The sequence below is a fragment of the Dermochelys coriacea genome, chromosome 11 (genome assembly GCF_009764565.3).
Source record: "Dermochelys coriacea isolate rDerCor1 chromosome 11, rDerCor1.pri.v4, whole genome shotgun sequence".
NCBI lineage: Eukaryota > Metazoa > Chordata > Testudines > Dermochelyidae > Dermochelys > Dermochelys coriacea.
The window spans coordinates 46288836-46295586 of NC_050078.2; the positions used below are offsets into that span (position 1 = coordinate 46288836).

Sequence of the window (6751 nt, forward strand, 5' to 3'; positions counted from 1 at the left end):
AAGGACATGTAGACTCAATAAAACCTCTATAAGGAAGTTCTGAATTGCAGTTGAGATACCTTTCTTAACTCTCCAGCTACATCCATTGCCTGGATATGTTCTGATGTCCTGTATTCTAACATGGGTGGGAACTACACAAGTTTTGAATGAAGATTTTAATTATCAAATTTCTGAAACAAACAAATGGATATTACATTACTACTTACCATATGTGCTGCAGTATCCAGATACAATGGGATATGTTAATGATGTAGTTTTGAGCTTTTACTCAGAACTTCCTGGGTTCTGTGGATTTAAATGAAAGTTTAACTTGAACATACTTTTCAGTAGCTTTTGATATACAGTATCATTTAGAAACCTTGTGACGAGGATTTATATAATATCACACTTTACACAATGGGAGGGGGCAAAGTTTCTGTTATATATTCATACATGTTTAAGTCAAGGATTTAAGTTGACTATGGAATCGCAGGAATCACATGGTTTGTACCAAAACATATGGTAGAAATCAGCATTGCTTACAGTTAGCAGGCTATGCTCCTGAGGCAGCACCGGAAGCAGTGGGAAAGCAATGAGAACCACTGTTCTCGTAGTATATTTTCAGCTAGAGGTGATCCACAGAGAGCATGAAATTTGATCGCCCCAAAGAAAGAAAATAGCAAAGCAAAGAGGGAACAGTGTGGGGAAGAAAAGAAGAGATGTGACTATAAATTGGACCAGTTATTGCCTTAAAATAAACTTGATTATTACAAATTCCACTCAACATTTCTGTTAGGACACAAGGCATCAGAAGATACTGCTTTCAAATAAAAAGATAAAGCTTTGACAAATACTTCAATATGATAGGCAGTGTCTTATCATGGTGGCGGAGTACTGCCACATGCACAGAAAGAAAGAAAAAGCATGGATTTTTATTTGCCATACCTAGACACAAGGCCGGTGATTAATCTAAACAAGCTCCTTAGATTTCTCATACATCCAAATGCAACATCAACTTCTCTCATAGCAAGGCTTGAAAAAAAAAAAAATGTACTGGACACATTCTAGTCAGATGACTAAGGCAGATGCAGGGAATGCAAGTACACACTTCTTCAAATCCAGGGGCAGCAGTAATGCCCCCCCCCCGCAAGCTGCTCAAAAAAGGGTGGATAGTGGGATTCCTAGGACAGTGCTGGTTTTGGGCCCCGCTCAGAGGCTCTACCTGTTCTATCTGAATTATAGGTTTCCCAAGCCTACTTTTTGCAACTGGAAGGGGAAAGTTTTCCTCCCTCTCCCCTACCCTGAAGACTCCTGACTGTTGTGTGAGGATTGTATTGGGGTTCTCTACCACTGTTTTTTGGCTCCCCTTTCCAAAGAATATCTCCAGTGCCCTCCCTGCTGCTGCTCATAGCTTTCCCAAGCAGTAGACAGCTGAAATTGACCTGCTTCTTGTCTATTTCACTGAGGCTGCCAAGAACTGAACAACAGTGAAATTAGCCTTTCACTCTACTTCCCCTGTTTAGGAAAGTTTTGTGCTGAAACAAAGGCAGGTGCTGGAACACCCTGTCTACAGATTCAGGAAGGCAGCACTACCTTAGTTCATGCAATGAAGGTTATCTTCACAACTATTTGGAATCAAAAGCTTCATTTTCTTAAATGAAACTTTTGATTCAGCAAGAAATGATGACTTAGGCCACCCCAGTCTTTAGGGAAAGTTTCCTACTCATACTGTAAGACAAACAGCCAGGATGTTTGTATTTCCAAGATTGTGATCAATAATTTTTTTGCAAGCCAGCTGGCAAGGGCTGTTTTTATGTGATTCTGCAGGAGGCAGTACATTGCAATGCAGATTCCCCTCATTCTGTGCAGGATTCTGCAGACTCTGCACATCCATCACTGCAGAGAAATTTTATATTCCAGCTGTCTACAGTTCTTTTTTTCTCTCTCATGGTTGGCACCTCCATTCCTGAATTAGGCCTCTCCAACCAAACTTTTGTCTGTTTCACCCTTAGGTCACTCTTCACCCCTCCCTTTTTCTTCTCACAATAATGACTGCTCAGGGTTGACAATGCCAGCTAGGAGCTAGAAAATAAATTATTCAGTTTAAAAGGAGAGTCCTCACTAGAGTGTAAGAGCAGCAGTATGGCTTTGCCCGTGGAGTTGCTCCTCTCCTACACAATAATGGTGTATAGCAAACAGTGTACATCTTAAATCTAATGCAACAAGGAGGGGGAAAGGGAAATAAATATTCATTAAATCATAACACATTTTAATGTGAACAAAGTCAACATTTCACCTTTTCAGATATCATTAGGACACTTGCATTTTTGGGAGTGCAATGACCAACTGTATTTTCTTAAGGGTTGGGGAGGAGAGAGCACAAAAGAGCTGACAAAATTGCCCCCTGACTCAGTCTTGTGCCATTTCGTGGGTCCACATGAGCAATACCAAATTGTTGCTCATTTAAAAAACAGAGGGTTGTGCTTCAGGGATTGTCTCCATTCATAAGACTGCCACCAAAGAGCTTCCTCCGGGCACACACAATGCTCGGAAGAAAGTGCTTTAGAATATGTCCTTCCCACACATTTCTCTCTGTAAACCTCTCAATGGGCAGCACAATCAGATGGGGGGAAAGGCAGAATTGCAAGACAATGGACCTGTCAAAATCAAAGCAGCTCCTGGTTTAGCTTCCAGAAGCCAGCAGGATGGGCTGCCAAGGCACGGACCCCACAGTGATTGTTCCGGGACCAGCAGAGCCTCCTCGTTACACTTCTACCAACAGCTGTACAAAACAGGCACAGTGAACCCCCCCCCCATAATAAACCAAACACCTCTGCACCCCGGGAGGCTGGCCCCTTGCCTCCGCCAAAACCACCATCTTTTCCCCCGTGCAAAGTCTACCCGGCCGTGGCAGGGCACAAAGCCGGGCAGCGCGCACAGCAAGGCGGGCCGGGGAGGAGAACGGCGCCGGGTGCCCGGGCAAAGCAGAGGGTGCCGCAGCGGGAAGGGCCCCGGGGTCCCCCCGCCGCCGCCGCCGCCTCGGGGCGGGACAACACAAAGGGCCGCCGCGGCCCGGCGCACCGCCGATGCTCCTCGAAGCCGTGGCGGGGGTTGAAACTGACCCGGAGGCGGCGCTGGGAGCGGGGGGCGCTGATGGGGCTCGTCCCGTCCCGGCGGGGACCCCGGAATCGCTGCTCCCGCCCCTAGGGAGCGGGGCTGCTCTGCGGGGGGAGCAGGATCCCTCCCCGCGGCGGGAGCAGGGAGCCCAGCCCCGCCACCGCAGCCCGGGGAACAAAGCCCGGGCAGGCCGCAGGGCCTGCTCTCCACCCCCGCCTCCAAAGCCCGGGGCCGCAGCCCGCGCTGCCAGGGGACGAGTCCCCGGCCCGCCGCCCGGCTACTCACCTGGGCGGGCGGAGGGCGGCGGCCCCACTGCCCCGGGCCTGGCGGCAGAGCCCCGCGAGCAGGCAGCGCCGAGCGATCGCGGCGGGAGGGCAGCCGGCGAGCCCAGCCCCAGCCCCAGCCCCAGCCCGGCTCTGCTGCGGCAGCCCGAGGACCCGGCGTGCAGGGAAGGGGCGCAGGAGCTACATTATTCCCCCCTCCCCTTAGCCGGTGCTGCAGCTGGTTTGGGGCAGGGTCAGCAGAGAGCCGGCAACAACAAGCCCCACCCCGCAGGGAAACAATGCGCTGGCCAAGCCCCCCCCCCTCCACTCAACCTTACCGGGTAAGAGCAGCAGGCACCCCCCCCCCATATCACCCTATTGCCCCCAGCTAGTAGCATCAGGCACTCACTCAAATGGCCACATTAGCCGCCCCTACTAGGTAGCATCAGGCACTTACCCAGATTTTCTTCTCTTCCCTCCCCCAGCCAACCCCCACGGGGTAGGATCAGGCACTCACCAGATTTCCCCCACTTGGTACCATCAGGCACTCATCCACATTGAACCCTCCCTTCTGCCCTCACGGTGTAGGATCAGCATCAGATACAGCATTCATCTAATTCTGCAAAGAGAGTGGCCTCCCCTGGGTGCTCTTACTGCCTTCTTCCTGTCTTTAACCTCTTAATCACCGGAGAAAGAAGAACAATGCCTGACCCTGCTGTTAATACATAAAATACTTGTACTGTTTTATCCTTAAGTGCCCACCCCTGGCAATCTGCACAGTTACATGTATAATAACAAACAATTCAGTGTGACATCTATGAAGATGGACACTTTAGAACTTCCTCAGAGAGAAACAACAAAAACAAAATGCAAATCCCAAACACAATACTAGGCCAACAAAAGGCCCTATCCTGTACTCCTTGTCTAGACAACAGTAAAGAGATACATAAAACATAGGATACTGGGCCCCAAGAACATTTCTACCTGGTCCTGCCATAGCACAAAGGATTACCTGTGGAGGTCCCTTCCAGTCCTACATTTCTATGATTCTGCTTTGATGTGGGAAAGTATCACTGACACCCTTGAAATAAAACCCAGACTCCACCCCCAAAAGCATTGTGTATGTTACCTTGCAAGCTTTCTTCAGTGAGGACAGGTTATGATTTAAAATATGCACCAACAAAACCCAGAGTATAAAAAATGTCACAATAATAAATGTCAGTTTTTCCTAATGATTAAAAGGAGGCCATTGTACATTTCCAGCATTTGGATGCACTGGAGGCAGAACAGAAAATGGGTTAGCTAGTGGTGCTGTTCATCCTGTGTCAGCACTTCTGTTGTTCTCCCTGTTTTTTCAAGAGCTTTATATTTTATATTATAAAAATTAACAAGGCTGAAACTTGTCATACAGAATATTACAGTTGAAGCAATTGTTCTTATTTACAAACAAACATTTTTAAATATTCTTTCAGCCACTTTTTAAGATGTGAGGCATGAGCTTCAGGACTCCCCAATCTGCAAAAATGTAAACATATGCTCACTTTATGTGCATGAGTAGTCCCATTGGCTCAGATCCTGCAACTGACTGCTTGAGTGGACCTCTGAGTTTGTGCAGAGTCAGTTGTAGGACTGGGGCCACTAGAGTCAATTGGACTATTCACATACTTAAAGTTAATCATGTTTGTAAATGTTTGCAGGATCAGGGCCTATGTCTGATCATCAGTTTTTTCAACCAAAATGTCAGATTTTTAAGCAAGGGGACACCGGTATTTTAATTCACTATTTACATTTACTTCTTCCATATTGCATATAAATTTAGGGCATGGATCTGCATCAGTAACTGCACAGGCAGATCCCTGCACCCATGTGGAGCCCCACTAATGCACAACATGAATGGAGTCAGTTGCAGGATTGAGGTTTTGGGGCTCAAATGGGCACACAGTACTTTTTAGTTACTACTTGTTCCAATCTACAGAGCAGAAAGAAAAAAGAGTCTATGCTAAAAAGGGGCCCTGAGTTCTGGAGAAAATACAGATGGAATGGTCTCCTCCTTCCTCCACCTAAGCCACTCTGAGACCACCAGTTGCAGAGCCAGGGTGCAGGGGGCTTTTCAAGAAACTCCAAATGTAGACCCTGACCAAAAACCAATACGTTCCCAGCAGGAAAGTCAGAGAAATACCCAAAGAGGGAGTGAGCAGTAGCTCACAGTGTCTCCAGCCTCCTTATAGTGGTGAACCATTGCTTCCTCTTTGCCGCCCTTTCACCAGCAACAACAGCAGAACCTCAGCAGTAGGTGCAGAGTGTGGCACCTTCACAGCTTTTTGTGGTAGGTTTTTGTTTTCTTTGCTTTTTTGTCTCACTCTCTTTGTGCAACCTCAAATGCAGTCTTGTCAAATTATGGAGTCGGGGGCAGCTGGAGGCACCGAACTTGGATTATAATGCTTCATAGCCCAAATTACACATCATGCACCTGTACTCAAGATTACTTTCATTTTACTTGAAAAGGGGAAATAATTATCTGTCAAACAATATCCTACAATTGATATTGCCCTCCAACTATGGGGGTATCTGGTCACTACCTTAAGAAAAAGATGTAAAAACATACCAAAGCTGTGTAGCACCTATAAGAAGAGTTAACAGAAGAGAAGGATCATACAAGAAGCTTCAGTGGTTAAAAGATTTTATTTTGCAGCAATTAAATGAAATGATCATAAAATGACATCTGTCATTTCCTCTGCCTGCCATTTTAAGATGACCATTTCCTTATCGGTGGACAAGATAGCAGGAAATCCTAATGAATGAGTGGAGGAAGTGGAGTGACCAGAGGAAAGGTTTGCTAACACACCGGATGGAGACCATATCTTCCAGGCCTGTAACAGCACCAGGCAGAAGTAGTCAACAAATACATACATACATACATACATACATACATACAAGGGAAAGTGCCTGCCCAACAAAACTGAAAGAACAACTTTTGCAGCCTGGTTCTCCAGGAGGGAGTTAAAGGCCTTTTCCTTCCACAAACTTGTTTGTAACATGGCTTTCAGAGATGTTAAATCGGGAATGCATATATAATCCCATTAAGAGCTACCATGACCACGGCACTCACACCTTTCCTTCTTACTTCCAGGTAAGAAAACAACAAGAGCTGTTATGCTTTTGATCCACTTCACTGAGAGAATATGCAAAAATCTTAGCAATACTGCAGATGCAAGAGTAGATGCAATACTGAGGGAAAAGATTTGTTGTATATTTCAAGTTTCTTCTGTTCTTTCACAGTAAGGATAGTATACGCTGAAGCCAAAGCCTTCCCAAAAGTTAAAGGTTTTACGTATGCCTCCCTGTGAAGAAGTTCAAAAAGATCTCACAAAACTAAGTGATTGGGCAACAAA

General features: G+C 46.4%; 1 protein-coding gene across 15 annotated transcripts in view; it reads right to left on the reverse strand.

Moving 5' to 3' along the window:
• Positions 1–4277, reverse strand: part of SESTD1 (SEC14 and spectrin domain containing 1) — a 126036-nt gene extending 121759 nt beyond the window's left edge. For 2 of the 15 annotated variants that reach the window (XM_038422445.2, XM_038422452.2), the window contains exons 1-2: positions 3877–4260; positions 207–285 (exon numbers count right to left, since the gene is read on the reverse strand). The gene's annotated coding sequence lies outside the window, so the exon portion shown is untranslated. Of the gene's footprint in view, positions 1–206; positions 286–522; positions 3053–3381; positions 3710–3768; positions 3794–3816 lie in introns of those variants that run through there. The other 13 variants (XM_043505421.1, XM_038422450.2, XM_038422453.2 and 10 more) reach the window with 13 other exon arrangements.
• Between the last annotated feature and the right edge of the window lie 2474 nt (positions 4278–6751).